Raw genomic sequence first — 15,961 nt, 5'->3', positions numbered from 1 at the left:
AGGGTTGAATCTTCATTCAACTTACTATCTTTATTATCTTTTTAGTTTCAAGAACAATTAATACTTGGCTTTGTTACCAAGTTTCTTAAACCCTATATAAACACATGTAATCTCATTTGAGAATCATCAATCAATTTCCTTTTCATTTTATGAGTCTATCTCTTTGTTCTTTGTCTAGAACATTTCTTTGTTTCTTGGTGTGTAATATCCAAGAAACAACCTCCTCTTGCTGGACTAGTGTGTCATATCTAGCAGCTATTGGAGTTGGGAATATCAGCAGCCTTCCGCAACTGCTGTGCGACCCTTCAATCCATTAAATCTCCCTTGTTTCACCTTGCACCCTGGCGAGTTTCTATCTTTTCTAATCCGGCTGAGTGATCCTCAACTTTGGGCGTATCAGTACTAGACAAGTTTACAAACTCTAGTAAACGAGGGTAAACGAGAAAGTAAACTATCAGACATATGTTTCTTTTTCGAACAAACCAAAAACTAGTGAACAAGTCAAGGAATTATTACGGAGGATCGATAATTAAACCATAAACCACCACCAAAAATGTCACATGTTACCAACCTTCTCATTAACCAACAAAGAACCTAATCCCATCCGAAACCGCAGCTATTGCTGCTGCTTCAAAGAGACAAAAATGCCAAAAGGGTACAGTGATGCAGATTGGAAAGATAGATTAAACAATCTCCAATGACTGAGTTATCTGGTTCAATCTATAATTTCCAATGTGTTCGCATAAAACATAACTTTAAGCTCAAATGGAAATCGATAAAACTGAACATATTATGTAACGGAAATAAAATGAAGAAAGGGTTAATAAAGAAGCATACATTGCTGAACACTAAGAACAGTGGCTTTGAGAAACCTTGAGTTAGGTCGATGCCTTACATTAGGCTTCTCAAGATATGCTCTAACACCATCTTTCTCAGCTTGTCTCCTCAATTCTGCTGCTTCTCTTAATAGAATTGAAGCTATTCGATTCTCAGTTTCCAGATCCATCCTAAACTCCACACAAGACCAAGAGTGGTGTCGGTCGACACCAATATTCTCTGGTTCGACCAGTTCAATTTAATTATCGATTTGGACCGGTTTGGTTTAAGGAAAATCATTGAACCGAGATATTAAAGTGAGAAAACAACCTAGGTCGTGTTTTGTTTTGTCTCATGCCGTTTTTGAGAAAACAAAGAGAGAAAAAGTGTTCTTGAGCTTTTAGGAAGACATTGGTGAGATTCTTGGCTCTTCTTGAGAGATTTGAAGCTAGGAAGGTTGGATTCGTTGCTGTTGGTCAGAATCTTCCTGCAGAGAGGTGAGTGCATGACCATGGTTGATCTAAGCCTGTGATTCCTTGTTCTTGCTTGTTGGTTGCTGTTTTTGTGTGTTTTTCTTGCTCGGATTCATTGCTACAGGTTCCTACGGACGTATATGGCTTGGGTTTTGAGTATTGGGCGAGTTGGTGGAGTTTTGGAGTGAGATTCGACTCTCGGCTTCGTGTGGATCGTGGTTGCAGAGGTAGTAACCTATAACCAGTGAAGCAGCATCGATCGACACTGTGGGGTAGTGACGGTCGACACCTCCCTTCCAGCGAAATGATGTTTGTTTTTTTGGTTTTTTTGGTTTGTTTGTTTTTTTGTTGATTGTTTGGAACATTGAACTTACAGTTGCTTGTGTGTATAGCCCAGTAGATGGGAGGATTGCCTCACTGAGTGTTTATAAAATACTCATGCCTCTGAATTTGTGTTTGTGGTGCAGGTAAAGGCAAAGTGTGATCGTGGAATCAAGGCAATGAAGAGGAGGATTGTGACAACCCGTCCTGCAGACCCCATTAGCCCCCCACTAGCCGCCCCAACGGACCCCAAGCTGGCCATGCAGGGCATCGATCCTAACCCCTCACCGTGGCAAATGGAACTATTCATCCAAATCCACAGTAGGTTATTGGTGCGCCAGGCGTTCCTCGAACTCTGGTCCTCACCTTCTAACAACCTTCCCACAGGACAAGCTGTCACCAATTGATATGCACGGCATCGATCCTAACCCCTCACCGTGGCAAATGGAACTATTCATCCAAATCCACAGTAGGTTATTGGTGCGCCAGGCGTTCCTCGAACTCTGGTCCTCACCTTCTAACAACCTTCCCACAGGACAAGCTGTCACCAATTGATATGCACGGCATCGATCCTAACCCCTCACCGTGGCAAATGGAACTATTCATCCAAATCCACAGTAGGTTATTGGTGCGCCAGGCGTTCCTCGAACCCTCAATTGGTGACAGCTTGTCCTGTGGGAAGGTTGTTAAAGGGTGGAGACCAGGGTTCGAGGAACGCCTGGTGCACCAATAACCTACTGTGGATTTGGATGAATAGTTCCATTTGCCAAGGTGAGGGGTTAGGATCGATGCCCTGCAGGGCCAACTTCGGGCCTATGGTGGCAAGCTAGCAGTGAGGCTAGTGGGGTTCGTGGGACGGGTTGTCACATAAAAACAGCTTGTCCTGTGGGAAAGTTGTTAAAGGGTGGGGACCAGGGTTCAAGGAACGCCTGGCGCACCAATAACCTACTGGTGGATTTGGATGAATAGATCCATTCCATGGTGGGGGGTTAGGATCGATGCCCTGCTGGGCCAGCTTTGGGCCTATGGGGGCAAGCTAGCAGTGGGCTAGTGGGGTCAACGGGACGGGTTGTCACAAGGATGTTCTAGGGACTCGATTGGTTGTTGTCTGGTATTGCTAGGTTGCTAGAGTTGGGTCATTAGAAATATTGTTAGGTTGCTGGTTCTATATTTCCTGTTAGTTGAATTTTGGATATTGTTATGTTATAATTATTGGTTTATTATTGGATATTGGTATTGGTTATTTCCGCTGTTGATTGTGATTGTGGTTAGGTTGCTAGTGGATGTGAGACTAATAGTTGTATTTATTATTATTATTATTATTATTATATTTTTTTTTTAAACGGGTCGGATCGTTCAGTTTGGTATCAGAGCTCTTACGATTCTAGATTTGGGTTCACTAGGTTTTCTGAACATGTTATTAATTCCTATCACCAAGAATATAAAAGTACTAGGCATTAGAGACATCAATAATCAACGATTCAATTAAACAATCAAACTATTAGCATGTGACACATAAACTAGGATCTATGATCAAACGGTTTATTATGAATCAATATCACAGACATAAACAAACGATAATGATCATTGGGTATATCAAAACATATATAAGCATGAAGTCTACATGCTCTATTACGTATTGAAGCATAATACGACAACAAATTATTAAGTACTATCAACGTCGTAATATGTTTGGTTATAGGTACTTAGCTCGATGATGGTGGCGTTGAATTTGGATAATTATTCAATTGAGATGATCGGCTACGAGATGAACATGATTCACCAATTGTTACACCGATTAACACCATCTCCAGATCTCTCTTAACATTCATTGTATTCTCCTACGAACAATTCTTCGCTTCATGAAAATTAACCCAACAAATCGACTAATTAAAACATTATTTCATGAACACAATAAAGCATGAATCTATAAAGAATTGAACAAATAATAAAACTTGTAGCATGCGGCAAGTTGGAGATTTATGAATCAAACACGTATATCCAAAGTATATGTTACGGATTCCATAAAACAGTTGAGTGTGGTAAAATAATATATTAGTCAGATCAACGTGATACATAAGTCAATAATGAACACTCCATATATCATCATATTGAATGTTAAACAATGTAAATTAATAGAGTATGAATCGATTGATCTCTTTGGTTATGAACCAATCAATCAAAGTTATGTAATAGTAAATAATACTTATCTTAACAACGGTGGTAAAGAAAATCGGAAAGAAGATGTCATCGGGAACGTAACTAAACGAAGTCGGGAGCGATGGTTTTATCTCGATGGAAGGACCGGTCGAAGAATTTTTTTTAGACGGCTAGGTTAGAGACTCTGTGCTGATAACGTGTTATAACAAGAAGTTTAGGGAACTGTTCTCTTGTATTATCATTTATCTCATAGGATATAACATATATATAGTAATACAATATTAGGGTTTTAGGTTATACACCAGATCTACTAATGGGCCGATAATGGACATCCATACAATATAGAATATTCATAACATATTGCAGAATTTAAGAAACTTTTTGAAAGTTTGATAAATAACTCATTGATTCACAGAGACAATCTGGAGAATCTAATATTGTGAAAGACTCTAAAAGTATAGTTTCATATGAACAAGAACACATGATATTAATAAAGTCTGTTTAAGCATATTTGTGTGGAGTAAATAGTGACATATTCTATGCTGAAAAAAAAAATGGTGATTACCTACGCTTTGCGGCAGTTGCGAAAGCATGAATACAACTATCCTACTCATGATTTAGAGATGGCTATTGTAGTTTTTGCCCTGAAGATTTGGGGTTTCTATCTTTATGGTGCAAAAGTACAGGTATTTACAGATCATAAGAGCGTGAAGTATATATTCACTCAGCCCGAGCTGAACTTGAGGCAGAGGCGGTGTAATGACCCTCACCAAGGGTAAAAATCCTAAAATAAAAATTCAAGGAAATGACTCGGGAAAGACTTAAATTAACAGTTCATGCGGAAACGGCATGAGGAAACGGCATGCGGAAACGGCATCCGCGGAGTGACCAGAGGTAAGATCAAGAGGTAAGATCAAGGCCTTAAAACCAATCAAAAATTAACAGTTCATGCGGAAACGGCATCCGCGGGAAAGTCAAGTACGTACCGAGGAAGAACACCGAGACGTCCAATGGATGTTCGGGTAATGTCCGGGAAGAGATCAAGATGACCGAAGAAAATCGAGAAAATTGTCCGAGGAGTTGAGAAAATTGACCGAGAACCCGAGAAAAGTAGTCCGGGGAATACCGGGAGTCCAAGAGACCAAGAAAAGATTGTCCGAGAAATTATCGGGAGAACCGATATGGTCCGGGAAATGCCGAGAGGAACGTCCGGGTGAGACCGAAGAATGCCGAGGGACGGGTTCTGTCGAGAAACGTCAACCGAGAGATGGGTTTTGCTGAGAAATGTCGGACGAGAGACGTGGAATACCGGGGAGACGTCGAAGGTGCCGGACGAAGGATCGAATTTTCGGGAAATTTTTATTTCCTTAAAATTTTGACCAATCAGATTTCATGCACAAATAATATGGAGATAGTGGAGATTAAATTAATCAAATAGAGTTAGTGGGAATTATTTTAATCAAGAGGAGATAGTGGAGTTTAGTGGAGGATTAAAGAATTCAAGGAAGAGTTAGTGGAAATCAAGGTGGCTAGGTTGAGATCCTCACAAGTGTTCAGCCATGCTCTAATAGCAACTAAGGAAGAGTGATAACTCTTCATGCATTGGCCAATTCCACTGCCCAAACTCTCTATAAATAAGGCTTCACTCTTCTCATTTCCGCACAAGGCACAAAGGGGTAAGGAGAGAAAAGCAAGAGAGATCGACAGTGATCGAGAAAGAGTTCGAGAGAGAGATCGAGAGAGAGGAGACTATCGACACTGCGTCAAAAGAAGTCGAGAAAAGAGACGCTTGCATCGAGAAGAGAAGGTGTTTGTCTCAAAGATTGAGAAGCGAAGGTGTTGTATCGAAGTAGTCGAGAGAAGGAGCTGTTGCGATCGACGAGACTCAAGTATAGACATTGTTCGTGATCGAATTAATCAAAGAAGGAAGCGGTTGCGATCGGGAGAAAAACCAAGAAGCAAGACGCGGTTTTGACCAAGTAAAGACGTGAGCGAGACGTGGTTGTGGTCGAAGGAGCGGGAAGCTGTCGACGCGAAGACTGTCTGATCGAGTGGTGCGGTGAAGTCCGCTAATCATCGACGAACGCGTGAAAGAGGTGAGTCTGCGGCAAGGCATGTAGAGTAGATGCATGTAGTTTCGGTTAAAAGTTGATGCATGCAAATATTGTAGGATTCAAGTTAGAATCACCATGTGAAAATTAACATGTTGCATGATAAGTAATTTGGACTCACCTAAAATTAGGTTAAGTGGATTGCATGCATGACGAAACTTAGTGAATTTACTAGTAATATTTCTTGCTTAAAATTGGTTGCATGAGTGATTAAATTGGCTAAGTTCATTTGAAAGTTTATTGCATAAATTCATGTGAGGTTAGCGTGAATGCATAAACGAATTTTAAAGGGTTTAAATGGTTAACTCAAATGAACTTGCATGCTTAATTGGACAAAGACGATTTAAGAAGTTTAAATCAAATGAACTTGCATGCGTAATTTGGACTTAAGGTTTTAAACGGTTAAATAAAACGGTTGCATGCATAGTAGGACTTGTTGCATTGATATTGCTTAAGTTGCTTAATTTTGGTTGCATGCATGTAGAAAAATCTTAAGTTGCTTGATTTGTGTTTCTTGCTTCTTGTTGATTATTGCATGTTGTATTCTTTCTTGATTTCTTGCTTTTGTGCTTGATTTATCATTGCTTGAATTATTGTTGAGTGTTCTTATTTTAGCTTAGCCTCTAGAATTTTGTTTCTCGAGTCTAGCTAGAATAGTGAGTCGATCTTCTGTTCCAAATGTGGTTGTCACGCGTGAGTTCCCAACGACCACTCACGCGGGACACTGTCACGGCTAGCTAGCTACTAGCGTGACCGCTACATGACGATGTAGCATAATTGTGGGCTCATTGCTGGTGACCTTTGTGGTCTCGACATGAGGGATGGTATGGAACAGAACAGATAATCGAGGGCCCTTAGGTAAAAGAGTCTAGGGTATTCCAAGCGATTCTTGTAGTATTCTAGATGTCTTTTTTTGTTTGGTAGATGGAGGAGTCTAGGGTAATTCAAGTGTCCCTTGTTTTATTCTAGGTTGTCCTTGCGAGTCGCGTATAAGTCAAGAGTCTAAAGTGATCTTTAGTCGTCTTGTAATGTTGTATAGCGAGTCTAGATCGTCGTGTCTGCAGATAATCGAGGGTCCTTAGGTAAAAGAGTCTAGGGTATTCCCGATCGTTGTGCCAGGGAGAACCGGTCGGGAAGTCTGCAGCTTCTGTTCCTCGACCGGATCACCTCGGTGCAATTCCTCAAGTGGCGTCCCGTGGCTGTCCGATGGCCTTCATGGGCGTTACAACGGTGGTATTAGAGCGGTGTTTTCGAATCCGCGAGCACTTGTGCATTTTAAGGTTTTATCGAGTAAATGTGTCACAAAACACAAAACTTTTATCCGGTTGTTTGCTTGTCTAGTTTTAAGTTGAACCTTAGAATGGACTAAGCATCTTACCTTGTTTCTTGTGGGTTTTAGATGTCTTCAGGTGATTCAGGTTGCGGGGATGGTTCAAGAGATGAGGGGCTGAGACATGAGGATTGTGGGCATCAGAATGGGTTCTTGTCGACAGAATCAGAAAACAGCCAAGGGCCAAATGATTCAAATGATTGGGATGAGGACGGGGTGTTCGATGCCGACGACACCAACTGGTCTGTCGAGATCGATCCGTCCGAATGTTTAGAGGAAACAGAGGAGTTGGGAGCTGATCAGGATGACCAGACGATCGTGTTGGAGATTGGAGAACCAAGTCGTCTTCAAGTGCGAATGGACGCGCAAGGGAAGTTTGAAACTGTCCCTGTGGGAGATCATGGAGAGGCGGAGGTGGAGCTCGCCGACAAGTTACAAAAGTTATTGTTGGATCTTGTGGAGGATCAGGGCGAGGATACCAGCCCTGAGAACTATATGAGGGAGTACCCGGAGGCGATTGATAAGATTTTGGATTTCTTGACGGACGTGTATGTGCCCGAGGAAGAAGGAGCTGCAAGTGGTGCCAGAGTTGTACCCGAGACCGGAGGTCCGAGTGGAGAGCAACCGGTAGAGGAGAGGCCAGAGACGGTTGCAAAAATTTTATTGATGCTGAACAAGATGCGCTCGCCGGAGAGAGCGGACGAGGGCGACGAGGAAGTTGTTATACCGGAGGCCAAGGGAGAAGAGAATCCAACCGAGGGGAACTCTATGTCCGAAGCACCAATGTCAAGAGGGGAGAAAGTTGTAGAGGTGATCGACCTCTTATCAAGTGATGATGAAGGGATTCCCACTTTTGTGGTGGAGTCAAGAGTTGAGCAGGACCCGATACCAAGAGACCAAGATGAAGAAGCTGATGCGAGTGCGGAGCTTAGAGAGGACGCGAGGTTGAGAACTAGTACAAGTCGTGTGGTGAGACAACAAGGAGAACCAAGTCGTGTTGTGAGAGAACGAGGAGAATCAAGTCGAGTTGCGAGAGATCAAGGTGATCGAGACCAAGTGGTACCGGACCAAGCGGAACCAAATCAGATTGTGCTGAGGCGTGATACTCCCATTCGAGCTGTGCCATTACGGATGGTGTTACAGGGACAAGGAGAGGAACCAATGGACCAAGATCTGGAGAGGATCGCGAGGATGTACGAGTTAAGGAGGGAGAACCAAGAACGAGTAAGACTGGAGATAGGAGAGAGTAGATCGAGTTTGAAGAGGCCGAGGATGTCGTATCAGGAGTTTCAGGCAAGGGAGTAGCCAGAGACGCGGCCAGTGACCTTTAAACCGAGAGGCAGGCTGAGGGTGAGGGCCACTGCTCGTAAGAGAGTGGTTAATCCGAATCAAGTCCACATGCGAAATACGCCTTACTGCGAACTGTGCGAGGGCATCGGACATTGGACGAGGAACTGCTAGAGGACATCATTGAGATGTATGGTTGCACCAGAGAACGCAGAGTGCGATTGGTGTGGTATGCGAGGACATTTTTCCTATCGCTGCCCGAACCCTGACCGCATGAGATACTGGAGACGGTGTGAATCATGTGGAGAACCGGGGCACCTGAACAATCATTGCTGGAGGACAAGACCATGACATTTTACAAACCCGGAGCAGGTCCTGTGTACGGTGTGTGGAGAGCCAGGACACTTAAGCAACTACTGTTGGAGAGCAAGACCAGATCGACCGATATTCGCAGAACCAAGAAGATGTACCGAGTGTGGTGGGAGTGGACACTTTCCTCCTAGCCGTCCATATCGGATCGTGCGTAAGAGTTTGAGCCCAACCAGTCAACGTGTGGAGATGGGGGAGAACCCGATAGGACATGTTGAACGAGTGGAAGAGAATCCGACGAACCAAGCTGGAACCTCGATGTCTGCTGCCTCTACCGCAACCGAGTCTCCCGCTGAACCGCCACCGGATGAGCTAGCTAGGGAGTGCGTGTGCACGTGTGAAGCGTGTACTAGGCTCAGGAACCAGTAGGACTTTGGGGAGTAAGGGAAGTTCTTTTTGGGGTGTAAGTGTAAGGTTTGGCTAGTATTCGTTTTGTTGTTATTTCTAGACCTAACCTTTGTTGTTTTGTCTAGGATCCGAACCCTTAGAATTATCGGCTAGTTGGAGTAGAACCTTGTTGTCTTGTGTAAAAGTACTTGTGTTCTTTAGCCGTAATTGTGTTTTTTGTGGTACTTTTTAACTGCTTGCTAATCTATTCTTGTTTGAATTACTTGCTTTGATTGTTGCTTGAGTTTTATAGGATGCATAGTTAATTATTTGCTTAATTAACACTCACACAATTGATGAGGATTCACATAAGACACCACAAAGCGCGATCAGACAGAAGAGAAGAAGCTCAAGAAAGTCCAAGAGAGAGTTCGATCAGGACAGGGCAGCCAGTTTGGGTTACTAGTGGAAAGAAGGAGAAGAGAAAAAAAAGAATGATGGAGAAGGTTGAGGCAAACTCAAAGAAATCGAAAGAACAAGAGAGTAGTGCAAATCAATTGACAGTGGCAAATTAAAAAGGTCAAACTAGACATGACCAATAAAGTGCGAAGAAAATAGTATGTGAACCAAAGAGTAGGACAATGAGGATGCAAGAAGATAATGCATAAGAGAAGAAAATAGTCTATGAATAGACAAAGAGGGTGCAAGAAAATAATGAACAGCTACGGAGAGGCATTAATATGCTAAAAGGCGAGAATTGGCCGAAGAAATTTAAAGGAGATAAAATCCTAAGGCGTGGAAGGATAAAGGAGTCGGAGGAACCAGAGAAGCAAAGTATTGTGGCTAGCAAAGGAGAAAATATAAATTGTACGATGAGCATATCAAGTTAATGGGGTAAATTAAACTATGAAATGGAGGAGGAGAGAAGAGTCAGGAACAAGCCAAAGAAAGTGAAGCATTGAATCAAAGAATTTAAGTGGTGGACGAGTCATGGTGCAACAAGGCAAAAGCCTTAGTATTTGAGAAACGTAAAGGTTATGAGGAGTCAAGTGAATGCTGGAAATGGAGAAGCTTTCCAAAAACAAAAGCAACGGTGGCATAAGTGTGAAGTAAGATTATGGAGACAAAACTACCAAGGAAAGGGAGATTCCAATAAAGATATTGACGTGATGGTAATCACAAGACAATGACACCTAAGTTAAGGAGTAACGACATCACAAGGAGAGAAGGAGAAGGTGTGAGAATTCAGGGACAAATACTTATAAGAGGGGGGGGGGGGGAGAATGTAATGACCCTCACCAAGGGTAAAAATCCTAAAATAAAAATTCAAGGAAATGACTCGGGAAAGACTTAAAAAGAAAGAAGATGTGAAACAAAGAAGAACGACCATAAGAAGTATGAGAAAATATTCGCGAGTCGAGGAATAGCCGAGCCAAGACTGGAGTGACCAGAGGTAAGATCAAGGCCTTAAAACCGATCAAAAATTAACAGTTCATGCAGAAACGGCATCCGCGGGAAAGTCAAGTAAGTATCGAGGAAGAACACCGAGACGTCCAAGGGATGTTTGGGTAATGTCCGGGAAGAGATCAAGATGACCGAAGAAAATCGAGAAAATTGTCCGAGGAGTCGAGAGAATTGACCGAGAAGCCGAGAAAAGTAGTCCGGGGAATACCGGGAGTCCGAGAGACCAAGAAAAGATTGTTCGAGAAATTATCGGGAGAACCGATACGGTCCGGGAAATGCCAAGAGGAACATCCGGGTGAGACCGAAGAATGCTGAGGGACGGGTTTTGTCGAGAAACATCGACCGAGAGACGGGTTTTGCCGAGAAACGTCGGACGAGAGACGAGGAATACCGGGGAGAGGTCGAAGGTACCGGACGAAGGATCGAATTTTTAGGAAATTTTTATTTCCTTAAAATTTGACCAATCAGATTTCATGCACAAATAATATGGAGATAGTGGAGATTAAATTAATCAAATGGAGTTAGTGGGAATTATTTTAATCAAGAGGAGATAGTAGAGCTTAGTGGAGGATTAAAGAATTCAAGGAAGAGTTAGTGGAAGTCAAGGTGGCTAGGTTGAGATCCTCACAAGTGTTAAGCCATGCTCTAATAGCAACTAAGGAAGAGTGATAACTCTTCATGCATTGGCCAATCCCACCACCCAAACTCTCTATAAATAAGGCTTCACTCTTCTCATTTCCGCACAAGGCACAAAGGGTAAGGAGAGAAAAGCAAGAGAGAGATCGACAGTGATCGAGAAAGAGTTCGAGAGAGAGATCGAGAGAGAGGAAACTATCGACACTGCGTCAAAAGAAGTCGAGAATAGAGACGCTTGCATCGAGAAGAGAAGGTGTTTGTGTCGAAGATTGAGAAGCGAAGGTGTTGTGTCGAAGTAGTCGAGAGAAGGAGCTGTTGCGATCGACGAGAGTCAAGTATAGACGTTGTTCGCGATTGAATTATTCAAAGAAGGAAGCGGTTGCGATCGGGAGAAAAACCAAGAAGCAAGACGCAGTTTTGACCGAGTAAAGATGAGAGCGAGACGTGGTTGCGGTCGAAGGAGCGGGAAGCTGTCGACGCGAAGACTGTCTGATCGAGTGGTGCGGTGAAGTCCGGTAATCATCGACGAACGCGTGAAAGAGGTGAGTCTGCGGTAAGGCATGTAGAGTAGATGCATGTAGTTTCGGTTAAAAGTTGATGCNTTAGTGGGAATTATTTTAATCAAGAGGAGATAGTAGAGCTTAGTGGAGGATTAAAGAATTCAAGGAAGAGTTAGTGGAAGTCAAGGTGGCTAGGTTGAGATCCTCACAAGTGTTAAGCCATGCTCTAATAGCAACTAAGGAAGAGTGATAACTCTTCATGCATTGGCCAATCCCACCACCCAAACTCTCTATAAATAAGGCTTCACTCTTCTCATTTCCGCACAAGGCACAAAGGGTAAGGAGAGAAAAGCAAGAGAGAGATCGACAGTGATCGAGAAAGAGTTCGAGAGAGAGATCGAGAGAGAGGAAACTATCGACACTGCGTCAAAAGAAGTCGAGAATAGAGACGCTTGCATCGAGAAGAGAAGGTGTTTGTGTCGAAGATTGAGAAGCGAAGGTGTTGTGTCGAAGTAGTCGAGAGAAGGAGCTGTTGCGATCGACGAGAGTCAAGTATAGACGTTGTTCGCGATTGAATTATTCAAAGAAGGAAGCGGTTGCGATCGGGAGAAAAACCAAGAAGCAAGACGCAGTTTTGACCGAGTAAAGATGAGAGCGAGACGTGGTTGCGGTCGAAGGAGCGGGAAGCTGTCGACGCGAAGACTGTCTGATCGAGTGGTGCGGTGAAGTCCGGTAATCATCGACGAACGCGTGAAAGAGGTGAGTCTGCGGTAAGGCATGTAGAGTAGATGCATGTAGTTTCGGTTAAAAGTTGATGCATGCAAATATAGTAGGATTCAAGTTAGAATCACCATATGAAAATGAACAAGTTGCATGATAAGTAATTTGGACTCACCTAAAATTTGGTTAAGAGGATTGCATGCATGACGAGACTTAGTGAATTTACTAGCAATATTTCTTGCTTAAAATTGGTTGCATGCGTGATTAAATTGGCTAAGTTCATTTGAAAGTTTATTGCATAAATTCATGTGAGGTTAGCGTGAATGCATAAACGAATTTTAAAGGGTTTAAATGGTTAACTCAAATGAACTTGCATGCTTAATTGGACTAAGACGATTTAAGAAGTTTAAATCAAATGAACTTGCATGCGTAATTTGGACTTAAGGATTTAAACGGTTAAATCAAACGGTTGCATGCATAGTAGGACTTGTTGCATTAATATTGCTTAAGTTGCTTAATTTTGGTTGCATGCATGTAGAAAAATCTTAAGTTGCTTGATTTGTGTTTCTTGCTTCTTGTTGATTATTGCATGTTGTATTCTTTCTTGATTTCTTGCTTTTGTGCTTGATTTATCATTGCTTGAATTATTGTTGAGTGTTCTTATTTTAGCTTAGCCTCTTGAGTTTTGTTTCTCGAGTCTTAGCTAGAATAGTGAGTCGATCTTCTGTTCCAAATGTGGTTGTCACGCGTGAGTTCCCGACGACCACTCACCCGAGACACTGTCACGGCTAGCTAGCTACTAGTGTGACCGCTACATGATGATGTAGCATAATTGCGGGCTCATTGCTGGTGACCTTTGTGGTCTCGGCATGGGGGACGGAATGGAACGGAACAGATAATCGAGGGCCCTTAGGTAAAAGAGTCTAGGGTATTCCAAGCGATCCTTGTAGTATTCTAGATGTCTTTGTTTGTTTGGTAGACGGAGGAGTCTAGGGTAATTCAAGTGTCCCTTGTTTTATTCTAGGTTGTCCTTGCGAGTCGCGTATAAGTCAAGAGTCTAAAGTGATCTTTAGTCGTCTTGTAATGTTGTATAGCGAGTCTAGATCGTCGAGTCGAGTCGTATTGATCTAACCTCCCTCGCTTGTTTGTGGTTTAAATTGCTTCCGCTAATGTTTTCGTTGCGTAGCTTTGATAACTTGCTAGTCGTTTTACTTGCTTGTTTTTCTTTGCTTACCGGGGTAGTCGGGTTGGGGAAAGTAGAATCCTGTTTAGGAGAAACGGGTACCCAGGCTCACTGAGTAATCTTAGATTACTCATTATATTATTTTGGTCTTGCAGGGAAGCCTAAGTGAGTCTAGAGCTGGAGCAAACTTTAGGGTGCCGGATAGGATTTTCTTGTGTTCTTTGTAAAACCCTATAATTTTATAAATGGTTATGTATTAATTTTCCGACTATATTTATATATATTGCTTTAATGATTTATTTTCGATGAATTCTTTTATTAAAGTGATATATATACGGTTTTCAGGAAAACATGGCAAGTCGCAAATGATACTCGGTCTTGTCCGGGCTAACACAACGCACCAGGCCATGAGGGTTGCAAAGCCTAAATAACCTCGGTTGCGGGTGGAGTTGTGTCAGGGAGAACCGGTCGGGAAGTCTGCAGCTTCCGTCCCTCGACCGGATCACCTCGGTGCAATTCTGGAAGTGGCATCTCGTGGCTGTCCGATGGCCTTCGTGGTCATAGGACGGTTCGGGGGCGTTACAGGCGGTGGACGAAGTTGGTGGCGGATTATGATTTAGAGATAGTCTATCACCCTGGTAAGGCTAACTTGGTTCCAGATGCTCTGAGTCGGAAGAGGGTAGCATCGGCTCAGGAGCAGGAGATGGAGTCTCTGGTAGGAGAGATCAGTGCTTTGAGGTTATGTGCTGTGTCTCAGGAACCGTTGGGTTTGGAGGCGGTTGATAGAGCAGATCATCTGAGGTGGGTGCGGTTGGCTCAGGAGAAGGATTTGGGGCTGGTAAATGTTTCTAAGGATGTTGATTCAGAGTATCAAGTTTCAGATAATGGTACTATCTTGGTGCACGGTCGGCTGTGTGTGCCCAATGATGAGGAGTTGAGAGGCTCATGCGAGCAAGTTTTCTATTCATTCAGGAGCGACTAAGATGTACCGTGATCTCAAGAGGTACTATCACTAGGTTGGGATGAAGAAGGATGTAGCTAGTTGGGTCGTGAGGTGCGATGTGTGCCAGCTAGTGAAGGCTGAGCATCTGGCTCCAGGCGGGTTACTGAACAGTCTACCCATTCTTGAGTGGAAGTGGGATATGATCACGATGGATTTTGTGGTAGGATTGCCAGTGTCTCGGACTTTTGATGCTATATGGGTCATTGTGGACCGGTTGACTAAGTCAGCACATTTTCTGGCCATTAAGAAGACTGATGGAGCTGGAGTTGCACATTTCCGACTGAAATGCAACCAAGTTTACTTACGGACTGTTTTGTTACCATATTTAGAGTCCTATAGCGGGACAATTTTGGGACTAATTACAAGAGTCTGAATTTGGAGTTTTTGTTTGTTATTTGGTTTGGTCACAAACTGATCACATGTTTGTTATTTGGTTTGGTCACAAACTGGTCGCATGTTTGATATTGGTTAATTTCCAATTTAAAACGCTATTAATTAAAAAGAAAATGGTGATTAAAAATACTAATCATAACATCATCCTAATCATACCGTAATATCATCCTAAAAGAGTTTTTTACACAAATGATCATCCTAAATTAGAGGAAATACAACTTTAGTAGATCTCCAACTCATATTATTTAACAGCCAACACCATTCCATCAGCAGAACACCTTAGAGCTTTTTAGCTTTGTGTGAACTCTCTATTTCTTCATAGAGTCATATAACGCATATGCAGAGACCAATAAAAATTGCCACGCCTCAGTGAACTCATAGCTTGTCTTCCTTCTTGACAGTTATCAAACATAAGCAAGAAGCAATATTTTGTTGAACAACCTGAAATCAAGAAACCGAAATAACATAAGCAGACAAACATATGGCCCCAGAATCACCAACTGAGGTTTTTCTCTGCAAAGTTCACCATCAAACAACAACGTAAAAATAAAAAATATATACCAAACACAATCTATTAGAAGGATTAGAGGAAGAGGAACCAAGAACTTCACAAATGATGAAGAAAACTGAGTTATATACATGTGATGTCTCTGTTTCTGTTACTCTAATCACTTGCTCCTAACACACACATAAATCATATTCAAAATCAATCTGAGAAAAGCGATACTAAATCTCATCTTAGATCTTAATTAATAACCTAAACGAGACAGAAAAAAATTAGTAGAAGATTCAAGTCATTAACCTAACCGAATATCACAAGAACAAAAGCTAGAACGAAACAAATCTGACCTGAAGAGAAGGGGAGAAT

The 15,961-nt window shown here is 42.5% G+C and overlaps 1 pseudogene; it reads right to left on the bottom strand.

Moving 5' to 3' along the window:
- The window catches only part of LOC104748656, an 8,460-nt pseudogene extending 7,454 nt beyond the window's left edge, over positions 1-1,006 (bottom strand).

This window comes from Camelina sativa, chromosome 15 (assembly GCF_000633955.1).
Source record: "Camelina sativa cultivar DH55 chromosome 15, Cs, whole genome shotgun sequence".
Taxonomy (NCBI): domain Eukaryota; kingdom Viridiplantae; phylum Streptophyta; class Magnoliopsida; order Brassicales; family Brassicaceae; genus Camelina; species Camelina sativa.
The sequence above is the reverse complement of the archived record's forward strand: the minus strand, read 5'-3'. Positions and strand labels throughout refer to the sequence as shown.